Source organism: Arachis ipaensis, chromosome B4 (genome assembly GCF_059453495.1).
Source record: "Arachis ipaensis isolate K30076 ecotype BB chromosome B4, ASM5945349v1, whole genome shotgun sequence".
NCBI lineage: Eukaryota > Viridiplantae > Streptophyta > Magnoliopsida > Fabales > Fabaceae > Arachis > Arachis ipaensis.
In genome coordinates, this window is record NC_142439.1 from 17,661,176 (window position 1) to 17,679,466 (window position 18,291).

Sequence of the window (18,291 nt, forward strand, 5' to 3'; positions counted from 1 at the left end):
CAATAGGTGAGGTCGGCTACATGAATCAAACGACACCATTGAGATCTGTCATGTATCATGTTTACAGAGAGACTGTTTACATGTAAATCTCATTGGACCACCTCATGGATGGTCTTCTTAGGTCTTCCTCTGCCTTTCACCCCTTGTCCATCTTTCATCTCATCCACCCTCCTGACTGAGTGTTCTGTCGGTCTTCTTCTCACATGTCCAAACCACCTGAGACGTGATTCTACCATCTTTTCCACAATAGGTGGTACTTCAACTCTCTCCCTTATATCTTCGTTCCTTATTTTATCCAATTGCGTATAACCATTCATCCATCTCAACATCTTCATCTCTGTCACACTTAGCTTTTGTTTGTTCTCCCCTTTGGCCGTCCAACACTCCGTACCATAAAAGTATAGCCGGTTTTATAGCAGTGCGATAGAATTTACCTTTAAGTTTTAAAGGCACTTTTTTGTCGCATATAAAACCAGATGTACTCCGCCATTTTGACAAACCTGTTTGGATCCTATGATTTACATCCTATTCAATCTCTCCATTATCCTGTATGATGCACTCAAGATACTTAAAACTTTTAACTTTTCGTATAATGTTTTCTCCAATCTTTACCTCTATATTAGAGTTTTTCCTTCTCAGGCCGAATTTACATTCCATATATTCCGTCTTGCTACGGCTTACGTGCAGACAAAACACTTCTAGAGCTTTTATCCATAAGTCCAACTTCTTATTTAGGTCTTCCCTTGAATCTCCCATAAGAACGATATCATCGGCAAAAAGCATGCATCATAGCACAGGCTCTTGGATGTGCTCTATGAGTACTTCCAAGACTAATATGAAAAGGTATGGACTTAAGAATGATCCTTGGTGTAATCCTATACCAATAGAAAATTTCTCTGTCACACCAACTTGAGTCTTCACACTAGTTGTGGCCCCATCATACATGTCTTTAATTGTATGAATATATGCGAATTATTATTATTATTATTATTATTATTATTATTATTATTATTATTATTATTATTATTATTATTATTATATTTGTTTTTTGTTTTTTTATTATGAGTAAATTTGATTTTTTGAATACTAATAAATTAAATTTATATAATACAATAATTTTTATTGTTATGTTAATATTTAATAATATAAAATTTTTCAATGCATAAATAATTTTTTTAAATGTAAGAGAAAATACACATACATTACAATAAAGATATATATATATTTATTTTTTATCTAAGAACTCAATGGGGGCAAATGCCCCCAGACTTTAATGAATAGATTCGTGCTTGTCTGCGCACCTATAGCTCGGTTGGCCATAGACTATTTTAGACTGACATTATTGCAATGCCGAGCTTCATAGTTATCAATGTGAATTGTGGCAATAAGATTGTCCTGCACATGAAACTTAACACAGAGATGAATTGTTGACACTATAGCACCGAACTTATTTAAAAAAGGTCAGCCAAGGATTAAGTTATAAGGACTGAAACAACCAACCATAAGGTATTGAATATCTAGTTTTTGTTAGAGGATTCTCACCTAGTGTGGTCTGTAACCACACAGATCCCACGACAGGCTACTCTTGTTCATCTGAAAATCCAATTAAGTCTCCAGCGGATGGTTGCAGTGTGTTATCGCTCAGGTTAATTTTTTTAAATGTGGAGTAGAAAAGGACATCGACACTACTCCCGGGATATAAAAGCATTTTGCGGACTATTAGATCCACCAGTTGAATGGAGATAATGACTAGGTCATCCAAGTTGATCTCAGTTGAATGGAAGTCAGATGGTTGGAAAGCCATCTCTGGGAAGTTGGGCAGAGGTTGTGGATTGTTCATGGTACCTTCAACGGCGAGCATAGCTCGATAGCTGCATTTTCGGGCCGAACTTGTGGTTCCGCCACTGGCAAAACTCCCAGATATACAATTAATGACACTCGGGGTTGATTAGGTTGGGCAAGATTTACTTTGTCCTTGTCGCTAGAAGATTTCCTCGCAGAAGGTTGATCGATTAAATGTGTTGTACGCTTTTGGATATGGCCCCTGATGTATTTATCTAAATGTCCTTGCTGAGCTAGTTGCTCTAGCAAGTCTTTGGCTATGACACACTCATCGGTAGTATGTCCATGCTTTTGGTGAAAGGCACAATACTTCGACTTATCTACATTCTTCAGATCTTGGTAATTTTCAACTTTTTGAGGAGGTTTGATTAGTTTTTTATTCAGTATTTTTTTATTATTTTCTCCCTTTTGGTGTTGAATTGGGTATAAGAATTGTAACACGGTGTTAACCAAAAAGGTTTCTTATTATCCCGAGCTTTGTCATCCTTATTGCTTTGGCTCTTTTTTGACTTCCAAGCTTGGCGTAGCTCTTCAATCTCCATTTGACCCTTGGCTTTCTCGCGAAACTTGGCCAAGGTTCTGGGTTTGGCTACTGTGATAGCCTCTTGGAACTTTCCTGGACACAGTCCACTCCTTATAGCATGTAGGCTATCATGTTGTCCTTGTTTGAGAGTGTTCAAATGTCAAAGTCATGTAAATATATGAAAGAGCAGCGAACTGATCTTCAAATAACTTGGCAAGCTCTTGAAAACGTGAAATAGAATTTACAGGCAAAGAGGAAAACCAATCAAGTGCCGCCTAAAAAAGTAGAAAAACAATAACAAAAGATAGGATCGGAAGCACCGTTTAGTATCATCATGGAGCGAAAACTTTTTTATTTGTTTTTTTGGATCACTCATGCCATCATAGGGAGTCAGAGTCCTTGGTAATACAAAGTTTCTAGGCAATTGAAAATTCATGACTTCTGCCGTAAATGGTCTGGCTGCATTATCCAATTCATCATCTTCATTGGATGGTTGATCTCCTTCTAGTTGCTAAGTGTTAGAGAAATGCATTGGATTAGAATTTTCTTCTTCGTCATTTGTTTGCTCATTGTGATCACCATTATTAGCAATCTAAGTATTAGTTATCTCGGCTATTTGATTTTCCATTCTTTGAGTTTCTTTTGCCATGCGCTGATTAGCCTGTTGTAATTCTGTTACCATCCGAAGAAGTTCGTATAGTATGGGGGGAGATTGGTCAGCAATGAGGAAATCTATAAGATTTAGGACCTATAGAAAAAAGGGTTTTGTTTCTAGGCCCCACGGTGGTCGCCACTTGTTCTTGTGAAGGTTGGCCGGTGTATACATCGTCCGTCGGTGAGTAACTAGGAGCTTTCTATCAAGATGAGTTATACTTCAGCAACAGGAGAACAACGGGTGGGTACCTGTAAAAGGCACTCCAACGCTCAAGTTAATGAGTGAATAATATGCTTTGTATTGCCGTATCTCAAATCAATGTCTTAACTTCTTTTTATATTTGAGATTAAAGGATAACATTTATGTTTTCGAGTAATTTTCCTTTAAACGGAGAGTAATTGCATATTATTCGAGCGTTTTGATATTTGCTTTGATGTTTGTTATTGATAACCGATTTATAACGTTCATAGCCGAGTTATAATATATATAACTGATTTATAACAGTCATATCAGATACGTTTAATCTCTTTGAGAGAGGAAAGACTAAATAATATAGTTAAAGGTGGATACTACTATAAAGATTTTATAATTGTCTTAATATAAAAATGTTTTCTTTATTTTGATCCTTGGATGATGGATTGTATGGTTAGTTTTTATATGTTAAAAATGTTGTCTTTGTTTAAAGTGTGGCTAAATAATAAGTCACATTTTTAAACAAAGCATCTTCATGAAAAGATGTTTTTGCCATCTTCATTTGAGTAGTTGCCATTCTTGGTTTTGAGAGTGGAGACCAATCTAAATTTGAAATTTTTATGGTTTTGAGAACTAGACCAAATAGGTCAATTTAATGTGTGGCACTTCTTTTTCCTAGTATATTATAGTAAACAAAGATTCAGACAATATTTTTTTTTTAGAAAAATGTTACTAGATAGACTAAAAAAAATATAAAAAGTTAGTTAGTATTAATACAAAAATACAAGACAAATATTAAAAAAGAACCAACATTTTTTCTATTTGCTATTGATACATTTAATCTCTTTGAGAGAGGAAAGATTAAATAATATAATTAAAAAGTAATAAATGTTATGGTCTTAGAAAACCACTGTCAAAAGGAACACCAAGAGCGTTCAACCATCTGTCAGCACCATTGTTAGGTCCACCCTTGAGGAATTCAGCAACAGTGAATCGCATGGCTTCATTCTTAGTTATCATACCACGATACCCCTTCCACTTGATTCTTCCATGAACTGAAGCAGCAGGTCCGGTGTTTCCATACTCACAAATATCTAAGAAGCCTTTCATCTCATTGCCATCATGAGGGGCCCACCCTTCCGAATTAATCCAGTCACCCAGATATGATTCCATGATTACTGCTCTCGATCCTCCCTTCCATGGCCTACCCAAATAAGTCTTGATTTGGTACTTGACAGAGTCAAACATTGGATCTGGAACAATCTGGCATTCCTGAATCACAATGCCAGTAGTCATGTTCCTCTCGACGGTGCCATCTGCGACCAACACATTGAACTGAGTTGGCAAGGGCTTCCTCACGATGAGCTTGCTTCTCTGAATCACGGCGGGAGATGTACCAAAGATAAAGTCAACTGTTCCAGCGATTTCGCAGTTGCGGTAGAATTGCCTGTTAGCTTGAACATACAAGGTGTCTTGATAACCGTGTATGTGACAGTTATAGAAAGCTGAAAAATCTCCCACATTTCTTAGTGCAACTGCTTGGTGCCCTTTTGCACCAGCTGCATTCTCAAACCTCATGTCCTTCGCAAGAAACATTCCCGCTTTATTCACTACATGCATGCATATTCATTTTATTATATATTAATTAGAGTAATCATTATATATTATGTATGACTCATATTATATATTGTGTACTTGTTTTATTCTGTTTTTGCCAACTCTTCTTTTCTTCTCATATAGAATATTATGTCGAGTTTCAAGTGACTAGATAAAAGATGAGTTATACAAATATTTGTCGTGTACATGTGTGTGCCTACGAGAAGATTGACGAAGGTTTATATGTAGTTATTTTTATGAAATTAATATTTGAAAATTATTATCTAACCGTTCTTAACTATCAATTTCACAAAAAATTACATGTGAGTCTTTATTCATATAATAATAAAATAGAGAAAATAAGGAATTACCGAAAGTGGCAGTTAACATGGTCTTGAGGTTATGGGTGACATTGCTCATACTAGCAGTGATAATGGTCTTAGTAGGGTCATCGCCATACATGAAAACGTTTATTGCATGAGATGGAACCGTACAATTCTCCTTATAGATCCCCGCCTTAACATAGATAATGTACCTTCCCTGAAAATTCTTTGCCTTTGGGTACGAGTTAATTGCATCCTGAATCGTCCTAAAGTTTCCACTACCATCTTTAGCAACCACTACATTTGGAACATGAAACTTCACATCCTTCGCCAACAGCTTGCGATCTGAAGAGGAAAACCAATCGGGGAACCCCTCGTTATCAACCTCTTCGCGAAGAACACGCCCAGAAGAAGCAATGGGTTTCATTTGCACATGCAGACCAAGATCTTCAATGATCTTAGCCAAACCAGTAACAATATCGAGAGTTATGATGGAAACCTTCTCAACACGATCCAAACTCTGGCTTTGTAGTTGTTCTTTGATTTTTCTCTCTCCTTCATTTTGATCTTCAAAAATGTCAACACAAGATTGCTGATATGAGATAACGGCGCTAAGCCAGTTCTTGAGGTCGGGGCTTTGCGTTTGTACGGAGTTAATGTCGTGATTGCTGCGAAGCACATTGCTGAAAAGGTCGAGGCTGCTCAATGCGGACTCCATAACTTCTTTGCAACCATCAATGGCCATCTTGATTCCGTTGTCATCTTTAGAGAACTCAACATCAGTCATCATCATCTTTAGGGCGGTGGTGACGCCGTCTCTAATATCGTTCACGGCGGCATCGATGTATGCTTTCGGATCGGAAGAAGAGGAACCATCAACTTGGCTTAGAACCTCGCGACAGAGGTTTTGATCCTCTTGTGTGTTGCGGCACATGAGACTCGTGAACCTTTCTTTAGTGTTTTGCATTTCATCAGCGCCATTGCTTTTCTTGTTATTAACGGCCACGATGACCCCGGTGGCAACCCCCGCCACAAGGATGAGTGAAAGCGAAACAACCACTGATACTATGATTTTTCCCTTCTTTTCCATTTATTTTTTATCTTCTTCTTTTTATGTTATTGGAAAGCATTGCAGCACTTTCAAATATTTATAGCTGCTCACAAGGTATTTGTTGAAACTACTATAGGTAATTAGTTCAAATAAGATTATGTTCTGACACGTTTTGTTAGAACCAATTATTCTATTAATAAAGTTAATTAACTGGCAAAAATGGTATGAACAACAATATAAATTGTTTTAGTACTTAATTGTTGGATAGAAAATCCCATACTTAACAATTCAATATGAAATTAGTTTTGATCATTGTTAATTTTCTTTATGTTATTTGATTACAGAAGTGTCATGTAATCAACAAATTAAATTTCATTGCAAAAAATTCTCAGATTTGTCGGCTAACCATATTCGGTCACAATACAACCAATTTTGTAACCGATAAAGATTTACCATGACCCAAAAACATTTGGTTGATAAATTGATATCTATGACCACAGAGTTTGATGGAGAGCTCTATCATCTCATGACATGGAACCTCAACCACCGGATGTTGTCCATGTTTTGCGGTATTATTAGATAGAAAAAACATAATATAACTTATTTTGTTTAGTATTTATTTATTATTATAATTATTAATAAATATTAAATAAAATAAATTATGATAATTTTTAATTAATTTTTTTATTGTTAAATATTTTCGTTTAATATCATCTATTTGGCCAAGCTGATTAAGGATTATTAAATTAGATGGATTCTCGATAAAATAAAGTAATTTATTTCACGTTAGATTTTTGCAAGAATTGATTTTTTTTTGTTGTTATTTGTTGAATAATTAAATTTGATTTACTCAAAGGCAACAATTCACTTTTTTTTAATTAATTTATAGTTATACTTTATCAAAAATACTACTTTAAGGTAAATTCATTTGGACAGTTGTTGCAGTAGCAAATGTTATGGAACTGCAAGATCTTCAATTGATGTTGCAACTATCGCAAGACCTGAAGGATTATCATGTATTCATAATACACAGCGAAAGAAAAGAAAGTAATTTTAAAAATCTATTTTGTGTTTAAATATTATTCAAATAAACAATATATAGATCGGATCTAAATACCTATATACGCTAGTAAAAATCACTTTCTCCTTCGATGGTACGAAGGTGCTATGCGTATCCACACCGAGACTAATCTTTGCTGTCTCCTTGACCAATGGACATCTTATCTAAATTGAGAACCTCTTGCAACTCTTTGCACGCTATAAAATTCTTCTCCAAGAATTAGGCTCACATACGTTTATGTATGTAGAGGTAAAGGAATAAAACTCTTGTGTTTTATTCTCATCTGTTTCCTCTACTCTTGGCATACATATATATAGTAGGAGATTTGTTACTAATTTTAAATTTGAATCTCAATTCAAATTGAAATCATATCTTATTATTTTAAACTTGAATCTTTCAAATTTATGAATCATATCATAACTTAATTTGAAACAAAATAAGTTATAATCTCATCCAAATTTAGAATTCAAATTTAGAAATAAAATAACTAATTATTCTCAAATCTCATTTATTATTCTCAATTATCATACTATTATTATATTCTTGGTGCTAGCAAAGAATATAATAACATTTCATTTGAATTAATACAATTATTTATTTGATCAAATCAAAATAATAATTAAATAATTCTATAGCAAAGATTAGAACACTCGTTAGTGTGTGACTCCATAGGTTCAATACTAAGCGGGTAGTAAATTAGTTATACTAAATTTACTAATCAAGGTTGGCGTCTAGCAATGCTCCTAAACGACCCGATAGTATGAAGTAATATATTTTTACTAAGAACCCAAGAAGAAAAAAGTATAATTCCTTCCATCTTTCGAACTTTTGATTAACCCTTAGAATGTGTGTGGTTGGGGGAATATTTAAGTATTCCCAGGAATATTTAGATGGGAATATCTTATTCCTATGTTTGTTTCAAAGTTTAAAAATTTATTCCCAGGTAAATTTTATTTCCTGGAATCAAAATACCACCAGTTTCATTCCTATCTCCCCTTGGTTATCTTTAATTCTAATGGGAATGGAATGTGTATAACAAAGTAAAAAGACTAAAATACCCTTGCTAATTTAACTCTTCTCTTTGTTCAGATTTTTCCCAACTCATTCCATAAAAAAACCAAACCATAGTAGAGCCCTTCCTCCATGAAAACCAAGCCCTAGCGAGTTCTTTTTCCCAAATTTATGGAGGCTCCACTGGCATCGGCGCCGCCTCGCCGCCGATTTGGATTTGCATGACCACCGCGCTCTTTGTTGCCATTTGTGTTCATTATCATAGCTCACCTCGGTTCACCGCGACTGCATTTTCGCCGCCATCGTTGCGACTATGTTCAGATCCTTCGCATTGTGTGGTCGCGTCTGGCCTCTCTTTTCCGTCTGAGCTCGGTTGCTCGCGCATCTCTCGCCTCCGCGTCTGCTCGAGTTGTGCTTCCTGTTCGTGTCGTCTCCCTCGCCTCTCTCCCTCCTCGTGTCTCAGCAATAACCATCAAAGCACGAAATCTTTTTCAAGCACATAATCTTCTTCAGGTAAGGATTTTGAACTATTAGCGCTGTATGGCTTTCTGCTAGAACTTGTGGTTTGACATTGTTTATGTTTGGATTTTTTTTTTCTGAACTCTGTTTCTGCTAGAATATGGCATGCTAAATTGAATATGGCATATATATTTGTACATGTTATGGTGGATTGAATGCTGAGGTTGAATGATGAGGTTATAAAACAAAGTTGTGTTTCACCTTTTGGTCAATGCATATATAAGACAAAGGCTATGGTGGATTGAATCAAACGTTGAATGCTGAGGTTATAAAATAGAGCTGTGTTTTTTTCTAATGATTCTGTTTTCAGTCACATGAAATTGATAGGCATATATTCTGCTGATTCTTTTTTTTTTTTTTTTTGCTGAGGTTATAAGACATATATTTGTCCTTTGAATACTTTTTTCCGATTTTTTCCCTCTCACTCTCAGGAATAATTATTTCATACTGTAATGAGTCCAGTGACATTACATAGGTGAACCAAATTTGATAATTTAAGGCTATGAAAGAACACTTATTTATTCACGGTTGCTAAAAGAGAAAAGTTTGTTGGTAGTTCATGTGTATAAGTCATGTCCAAGCTTAGCTTTTTTTGGAAAAGTGAATCGATTGAGCTTTACTTATTCATAGTTCAATTTTCACTTTTGTTTCAATTGATTATGTGAGATCATTTCAAATTTTCAATACATGGATATCATGATATGTACCCATATGAATCTTACCCATGTGTGTTCATATTCTTTTGGTTTTAGTGATTATCTTAGTTGTTGGATTATGTAGAATCTTGCAGCTTCACAAATGGTTGATATGACTTAAGTTATTGTCATCTGCTTGTTATAGATAATAATTTAAGAATTTCTCTCCAAATATTGACAATTAGTGTGACTCTTTTACTTTCTGCTGATTTGAAGAATGGTCTATGCTTTTTTGCTGCTATTAATTTACATCTACATTGGGATATTTGAATATTTTGTGTTAATTTATTCTTTTATTATGGTAATTGTGTATATTAGTCCGTGGAAGATTGAATTAGTTTGATTTTGGTGTGCAGAGCATCTTCCCTGGGTTGTGGTTGTCGGAGGTTACAATTGATTCATACAAAGCTCCTGAAGAGGAGCGGCTACCAAGGTATAATAATTTCAGTCTTCTATTCATTTTTAATGATGTTGTTCAACATTTTATCTGATTTAGTTGTTAATTGTTTTTGCTGTTTGCAGAAGTAGCATTCAGATTAGCAACTTGGTTTGAAGACACGCATGCACCTGCCTTTTGTTCGTTCCAATGCTAGTTTTGATTTGATAAGTATAGTATATTCTTTTCTGTTTATAAGAATAATTTCTCAAGAGAGAAATAAAAATGATTGACTGATATCATATAAAGCTCTGTAGTTTCAAGGACGAAGCTATGAGAGTATTTCAATTACTAGATTCAAGATTGTGACACTTGTATATTCAAAGTTATTTTGGTACCTGGTAATGTTAGTTTAGTAGTCTCTTCATGACTTGGTATATTTAAACTTTTATGAGATTGCATTGCTCCTTTGTCTCATGACCTCCAATCCCGTTCAGAGATTTTTGCCGATGTATTCTTTGGGTTTGGACCAACTCATGGGATAGAACCACAAGTTTTTGTCATGGTATGCTTTCAAGTGGAGCAAGAACTGAGATTACTGATTTAGGATTCTACAAATGTGTTTGAAGTGTGTCCAACTGAATGACTTGGGGATATGAGATATTGTCTTGTTCAAATTATCTACATCTAAAAAAGTGACTTTTTCTAATCTATGATTTAAGTATTTTGTGTTAATTTAATTGTGATATTTGTTATTAGGGATATTTTAGTAAATTTAATTGAGATAATATTAATTTTAATTAAACATTTGTTATTAGGGGTATTATAATAAATTTATTAGTAGAGATATTTTTGTAAATTCACAAAAAATTTCAATGTAAAAAAAATAATATTCGATTAGTTTTATATTTAATTTTTTAAGAAAATTAAAAAAATTGATATTGGGGTATTTTTGGAAATAAAAATAAATATTTTAATCTAAAAATAATTATATTGAATTTATCTTGAAATATATTTATATGTATATTTTTTAATATATTTATTAAGTTTAGTCATTAACCTTTTAATTTGAATGAGTAAAGGTAATTTTGATATATTAAAAATATTTAATATTAGAGATATTTTAGTAAATTTAAAAAAATTAAAATCAATAATAATTTTAATTAAACATATTCGATATTAAAAATATTTTAGTAAATTTAAAAATAAAATAAAAAATAATATTTTATTATATTTATATTTATTTAAAAAATTAGAGTCTAAAAAATTTAATTAAAAATATTTTATTATATATATTTACTAAATTTAATCATTAATATTCTAATTGAAAATTTTAAGGGCATTTTGAACAAAGTATTCACAATTTTCAAATACACTATATATGAACCAAACAAAAACTAACACATTCCTACGCATATTATTAATATTCCATGGATTTTACTTTTACAAACCAAACATAGGAATACTATATACTTGGTAATACTATTCCAAGAAATCATATTCATTCATATGCATAAAAACTAATCCTTCAACCAAACACACCCTTAGAATATGGTTTAATTGTCAAACTCTAACTTGTTACTGTAAATCCTGCTAAAATTAGTAAATAATTAGTCAATAAATCAAATTTTAATCAGAAAAATTAGAAATGTTAATCCAATATTAAAATAGGGTAGAGCTCCTCAAAATGAAAATTTCGACACTAATGTCGAAGAATTTGGCCCAAGATTGGACCGTACAAGCCGAACTGTTGAACTAGGCCCAAACCGGGCCTGTGGGTCCAACTGGACCCATCACTTAAATGGACAGAAGCAATCTCCTTTCCCATTCAGCAAAGAAACACACTGAACAGCCAAGGGGGAGAGGAGAGCTTCCTAAACCTCACCACCTTAAACCACCATAACTCCTTCGTTCGAGCTCCGATCGCCGCACCGTTTGCGGCATGCGTCCAGCGCGTCGAGCTCTACATTTCTATTAGATCAATTTTATGGGTAAGCCACAATCTCACCTCAGATTCTCTACCCCCTGATTTTCAAATTTTGAGTCTTTATAATGAGATTTTGTTGAATTTGGTATTCTAGGTTCGATTTAGCTTGCGGAGCTTATCGGGCTTGAGTTGTTTTGTTCGTGGGTGCGGTAAGGATCACTAACCTTAGCCAAATCTTGATTTTATTATGTGAATTCTGAATTTTGAAGTATATATGTATAATATGTGTGAACTAGGTATATATATATGTATTGGAATTGAATTGTGGACATTTGGAGGCTTGGTGGAGGATTGGTGCTAAGGTTTTGGTTATTTTTGAAACTTGTGAGGCTGTGTGTGTGTGGTTTAAGTGGCTGCCTTGGACCAAACGTGGAAATCGGCCAAGGTATGGTTTAGGTTTCGTGCATTTAATATGTAATGCTCTGTGAAAATTTAGGCTAGAGAACTATAGGATAAGTTGAAGAGGTTGAATATATTGAATGATTAGTATTTATGATGTTGATGGATAATTTGATGTTAGGCATGTGATGAGAAATATGGTCATGGTGAATTTATGATGTTTTCTTGGTGCTTGGTTGTAGTTGAGCAATTGACAATGTGGGTTGAATATGTATATATGTATGCTAGTATAATGATGATGTTAATGTTGATGGAAGTGGCAACTTAGTATGTGATTTGATGAAAAGTGAAGTTTGAAGAGTTTGTGAATTGTTGAGTAGGTGGTGGACTTGTATTGAAATGCTATGTATGTGTATTGGTGCTGATTAATTGGGACAAGAAGTAGGTATGGTAAGCTGAATTTTATAGAAAAGGAAGGTTTGAGGTTTTGAACGAAACTTGATTTTTATGAACTTTCCCAGTCCATAACTCTAACCTCAAATTTTGGATGAAGATGAGATTTATTTCAAATCAAAGAGGGTTTTATAAGCTTGAGAACGATATAAATTTTGCAGAAAACCGAATTCTATAGAGGAAGTTATGGACGCCAGAAATCTGTTGCAAAAAAACTAGAAATTTTTAAAATGCAGCAGAACCAAAATTTTTGGTGTGTGCCTACGCACACTGATGTGCACACGCACCCAGCAGTAGCAACAACTTCACTTGTGCGTACGCACGCCTTTGTGCGCACACACACCTGGTGTTTTACAGAAAATGTCCGTACGCACGCCATAGTGCGCACGCACGCACCAGGATATGCTTTCTGCTGGTGGCGCTCGCATAGGTGTGGCGCACGCATACCAAGTAGTTCTTGGTTGGTGTGCGCACGCAAGCATTCATGCGCACGCACACACTCTGCCTTACACAAACTGTGCGCACGCACACCTATGTGCGTCCGCACGCACTCTGTTTTTCCAGCACTTGTATTTTTATAATTCAAACAAGGTTTCGAACCTCTAAACCTCCATTTTTATCCTTTTAACCCTAGATCTCACAAGTAAGCTTAGTAATTAGCTGAAGCTAGGAAATTGAGGTAATTTAGGGATGAAGAAAAGGGTAAATGTGATGAATTATAAGAGAATGATGCGAAAGCTAAATGAGTACATGTTACTATGGCTAAGATGAATGAGAATGGTTTGAATATTATGCGGCCTGAGAATTTAATGATATCTGAGATACGAGTTTTCCTGGGTAATAGAACCGTGGCTTGCCACCACATGTTCCAGGTTGAAACTCGATACTCTGTTGACCGTACGTCGTAAGGGTGACCGGGCACGTATAAATTCCCGTGAATGGATATCCATTTGAGTGAGATATAAATGAATGAATGATTGTATAAATAATGAATGAATGAGAAATCTATGCATAGACTCATGGGATGCGCGACAAGGGGTAGTCCAAGGTTTTTGGACTTGTCGGGTTGGCTGGATAACCGACAGATGAGCCTCATCAGCCATAGGACAGGCATACATTATGTGTATTCTGTTTGTTTTGTCTGCTATCCATTACTTGGGATTGCCTAACTGAATATATATCATACTAACTGCTATATTTGCTATTTTTTCTACTTGTGCGTGAAATTGTTTGGTTGTTTGTCTCTGCTAAATCAATGGTGATGGAGGAGCGGAGGAAAGGTGGACCGATTTGGTGTTAATGTTAGGTTTAAAGTAAGTAAGTTTGGAATTCTTTAGGTCACCTACACCTTTTATGGCTTCTGCTTAGAGTTTAAGTTTTATAGCTGTATGTTGGCGTTCTAGCATTGCCTCTGGCATTCACAGGACCTTATATATTATATGCGTGGCACCTTTACCATGCTGAGAACCTCTGGTTCTCACCCCATACTATGTTGTTGTTTTTATATGTAGGTCAAGAGGCTCCTCGCTAGGCGTCTGGATTCTTGAAGCGGAGTAATCCCTGGGTTCTTTTGATTATCAGTTTGTGTATATATGTACTTAGCTTTCTCTCCAAGAAACTTGATATTTTTGTCCCTCATAGAGGTTAAAGGAGAGTTAGGGCCTTATTTCTGTATTTTGGGTATTTTGGGATACTTGTATATGTATGTAAATATTTTTCGGCCAACCTTGGCTTCGCAGGCTGAGTCAGGAGCTAGTTATGATGTATTCTTGGCTCTCTACTCACTCTTTCACTTATTCATATCTATAACCTTTAGGTTTCTTAGCACACAAGCAATTCTGTTTCCTGAGCGTTGCGCTTTTTGTTTTGCGATTTTGCTTTACCCATTTTTCAATACTGTTAGTATATTATATTTTTCCACTATTATATGTAAGTATTTTATGATTAGAGGTCCGTAACACCATACTACCTCTGTTCTACGACTTAAGCGTAAAGCACTGTATAGTAGGGTGTTATAGTTACCATTATTATAATGAATTGTGAATGACTTAAAGAAACTCATTTCTTCATTCATTCAAACCCCTTGGCCAAGGTTTATTCATCTCAGCCATTACAATCATAGAGTTCAAACTCTTTACCGAGAGTTGATGGATTCCTTATTGACTAATCATTAATTCTACAAGTATTTAAATCAATCATACCCAATATCCATTCAACTTGCACCCTAGGGTATTAGGTGTCCGGAATCAAAGTATAATAAATACATTGTTAATTACTACTATGATAGTCACAGGTCAAAGAAAACTCTATTACCATGTTCATCTTGATAATATCCTATTGACAAATATGCGGTAATTATAACCATTAGGAATTCTCAAAGTGAGTAAGTTCAGTTGTCATATCTCTATATACACCATCTATATATATAATTTAAGAAATGAGATATATTAATCTTATGAAGACCATTATATATATATATTGATATTTTCGGATTATAATGTCCTTTTTAATAATCCTGTGACCAAGAATAATTTAGATTAAATAATAAAATATTTATCTATCAATATTATGATCACTATCACAATGATAAATCACTAAATTTAATCAAGGACCTATTATATTAACATTTTAATATAATAACAATACCAAATTATTTGACACATAATTAATTGAATTGTGGCCATACTACTATTTCCCAACAAAACTGTCTTTTGGCGGTTTTCAGGCAAAAATAACAAATTAATAAAAAGCATATTATAACAAAAGTAATTAAGCGAATTATCTTTTATAATTATTAACCGATAAAAATACATATGTTGGATATTTTTTTAAAATATAATCAGACAATCAGTCATTATAAAAAATTATTATATTTTATATTAGAGATATAATTATTTTTGTATATATTTTTATTTAAATTAAAAAAAAAAGTAATTAGACAATCACTGATGCTATGATTTTTTTTATTTCTTTTATTTTTTTCTTTTCGTGTTAATAGAAAGTATTGCAGCACTTTTAAATATTTATAGCTTCACAAGGTATTTGTTGAAACAACTATATTTATTAGTTCAAATAGGATTATGTTGGGGACAGGTTTTGTTAGAAACAATTGTTTTATTAACAAGGTTAATTAATTCGCAATTCATTTTAAGATTGATTAGATTAACTGGCATTATGATATGACCAATGATATAAATTGTTTTAGTCCTAAAACTGTTGGATAAAAAATCTGATAGTTAACCATTCAATATGAAATTAGTTTTGTTCATTGTTATTCAATTTCAGAAGTGTTATAATAAATTATTTGTACTATGCTACATTAGCATCAAGCGCAAATTAATTTGATATCACTGCACACTTGGTGAAATGTAACCATGTGATGGTAGGGTGGGACTTTCCCATGCATGAAAGAAACAAGAATTTGAATCCTTTAATTTCTTTTAATAACACTTAAAAAGAAATAAAAAATTAGATCATATGAATTCTTTTATAAAAATTAAAAAAAAAAACTAAAATTGTACTCTCCAATTTTTTCTCAACAATTAAAAAATAAAGTAAAATCAAATTTTCTGATTTTTTTATTTAAAAAAATTAAAAAGATTAAATCACACCTTTTGATTTCTCTTTTTAAAAATAGTTTTTATATTTTTAAAAAATTACAAAAAATGATAGTATTTTTTAATTTCACATATGTTAAATCCATATTAAATTTTTTTAATGTCAAAATCAGTTATTAGTATAAAATATATATTAAAATATAAAATATATATTAAAAATAAATTAAACAATAAATGAAATAATGGTGTGATTAAATCTAATAATAATCTCAAGATAATATGGTGGAATGACATATATATGAAACAACTTTTGAGAACTAGCAAAGGACTTGAAGTGGTCTTGATTTTGATGAGCTTTTAAATAGTTGTGTATAGTACTTTTTTTATGAGCTTATTGATGTGTTGCATGTTTGGTGTGAGTTGTTTTAGTGTGTTATGTTTGGTGTATTTTGATGAGTTGTATTTGTTGTGACTAAAAACTCATGTGAATTTTGGTTCGTTATTTGTTTTTCTATCCGTTTAGGGTTAAGTTTGTAAACAACAATCTAAAAAAATTATTTACTCATACTTTTCGTTTAATTTATATGATTAATAGATAATCTTGTTAACTAAGATAATGACGTAGAGTCATTTATATGAATTGGATAATTAATGTCACTCAATGATATTTGTTTTGAATCATATATGTTTATAATTAATTTTAATGCAGTTTTAGATGCTTAATCGTCGTTTAAATGATATGCCACTGATTTACAATATACTTAAAAAAGAAATTATAAATGAAGTTACAGTTATAAATACTATAAAACTAACTTGAGTTGGTCGAGTGACCAGCTCACTCGAAGGTTCGAATCCTGCTTTATACATGCAGCAACTCATTGGTCAGCAGCAGACTCTTAAATGGAGTTCAGATTCACGACAGATTAATTTTTGACCTGTCGAGTTGGAGAATATCGTTGACAACAAAACAAAGTTATAAATACCATAAATTGCGTGAAAATTACATATAGACAAACACAATTTGTATATGCGTTGAGTTTGGAAAACAATTATTTTGATTCTGTGATTACAAACATATTCAGTTAAGTTAAAAGCTCAAGTTTTGTTTAACGGCGGATACTCAGACAAGGTTTAAAACAACTTTATTAACAAACACGTTTAATCTCATCTATTAAATAAATTATTATGTATTAAATTTTTGACATATAACATAGATTAAAAGTATTATTTTTATTAAAAAGTATTGCTATATTATTAAAATCGTTACTTTGACTCTAATACCAATTTTTTTAATTTATCTAAAATTTAAATTTTTAACAAAAATTTTATTAGAAGATTGTTTTATTTTTTTATTTTTTTTGATAAATTTTATAAAATTATTTTTTGTTTTCATTTTATTATATATCATTTTGATACTTTTTCTTATTTTACGAATTTAATAATTTTTTATGAGTTCAGTTTTTATTTATAATTTTAATATTCTTTTAATATTTTTTATTTTTAAAGATCTATATTTTAATCTACTATGTATTGTTAATTGTTGTATTTTTAGTCTAGTAACTTTTATTTATTTTGAATTCTTTGAATACAACTTATTGTGAAATTAAGATTTAAAAAAATATTTTATGTAAATTTAAAAAATTTAGTGTCATTTAAATTAATATTAGTTATAATCATTAATATAATTATTTCTTCTTTTAGATATTTAATTTTATTCATAATTTATATTTTATTATTAATCTACGTTTTTTAGAGTACAGTCTTTTACTATGGCCAAATAAACAAACAAACAACAACAAAGTCTTGTCCCAATAGGTGAGGTTGGTTATATGAATCAAACGATGCCATTGAGATCTGTCATGTATCATATTTACAGAGAGACCATTTACATGTAAATCTCATTTAACCACCTCATGGATGGTCTTCTTAGGTCTTTCTCTGTCTTTCACCCCTTGTCCATCTTCCATCTCATCCACCCTCCTGACTGAGTGTTCTAGTCTTCTTCTCACATGTCCAAACCACCTGAGACGCGATTCTACCATCTTTTTCACAATGGGTGGTACTTCAACTCTCTCCCTTATATCTTCGTTCCTTATTTTATCCAATTGCGTA

General features: G+C 32.6%; 1 pseudogene; it reads right to left on the reverse strand.

Annotated features, from left to right (window-relative positions):
* Positions 1–4,103: 4,103 nt before the first annotated feature.
* LOC148566801 (pectinesterase pseudogene) lies at positions 4,104–6,221 on the reverse strand (annotated as a pseudogene).
* Between the last annotated feature and the right edge of the window lie 12,070 nt (positions 6,222–18,291).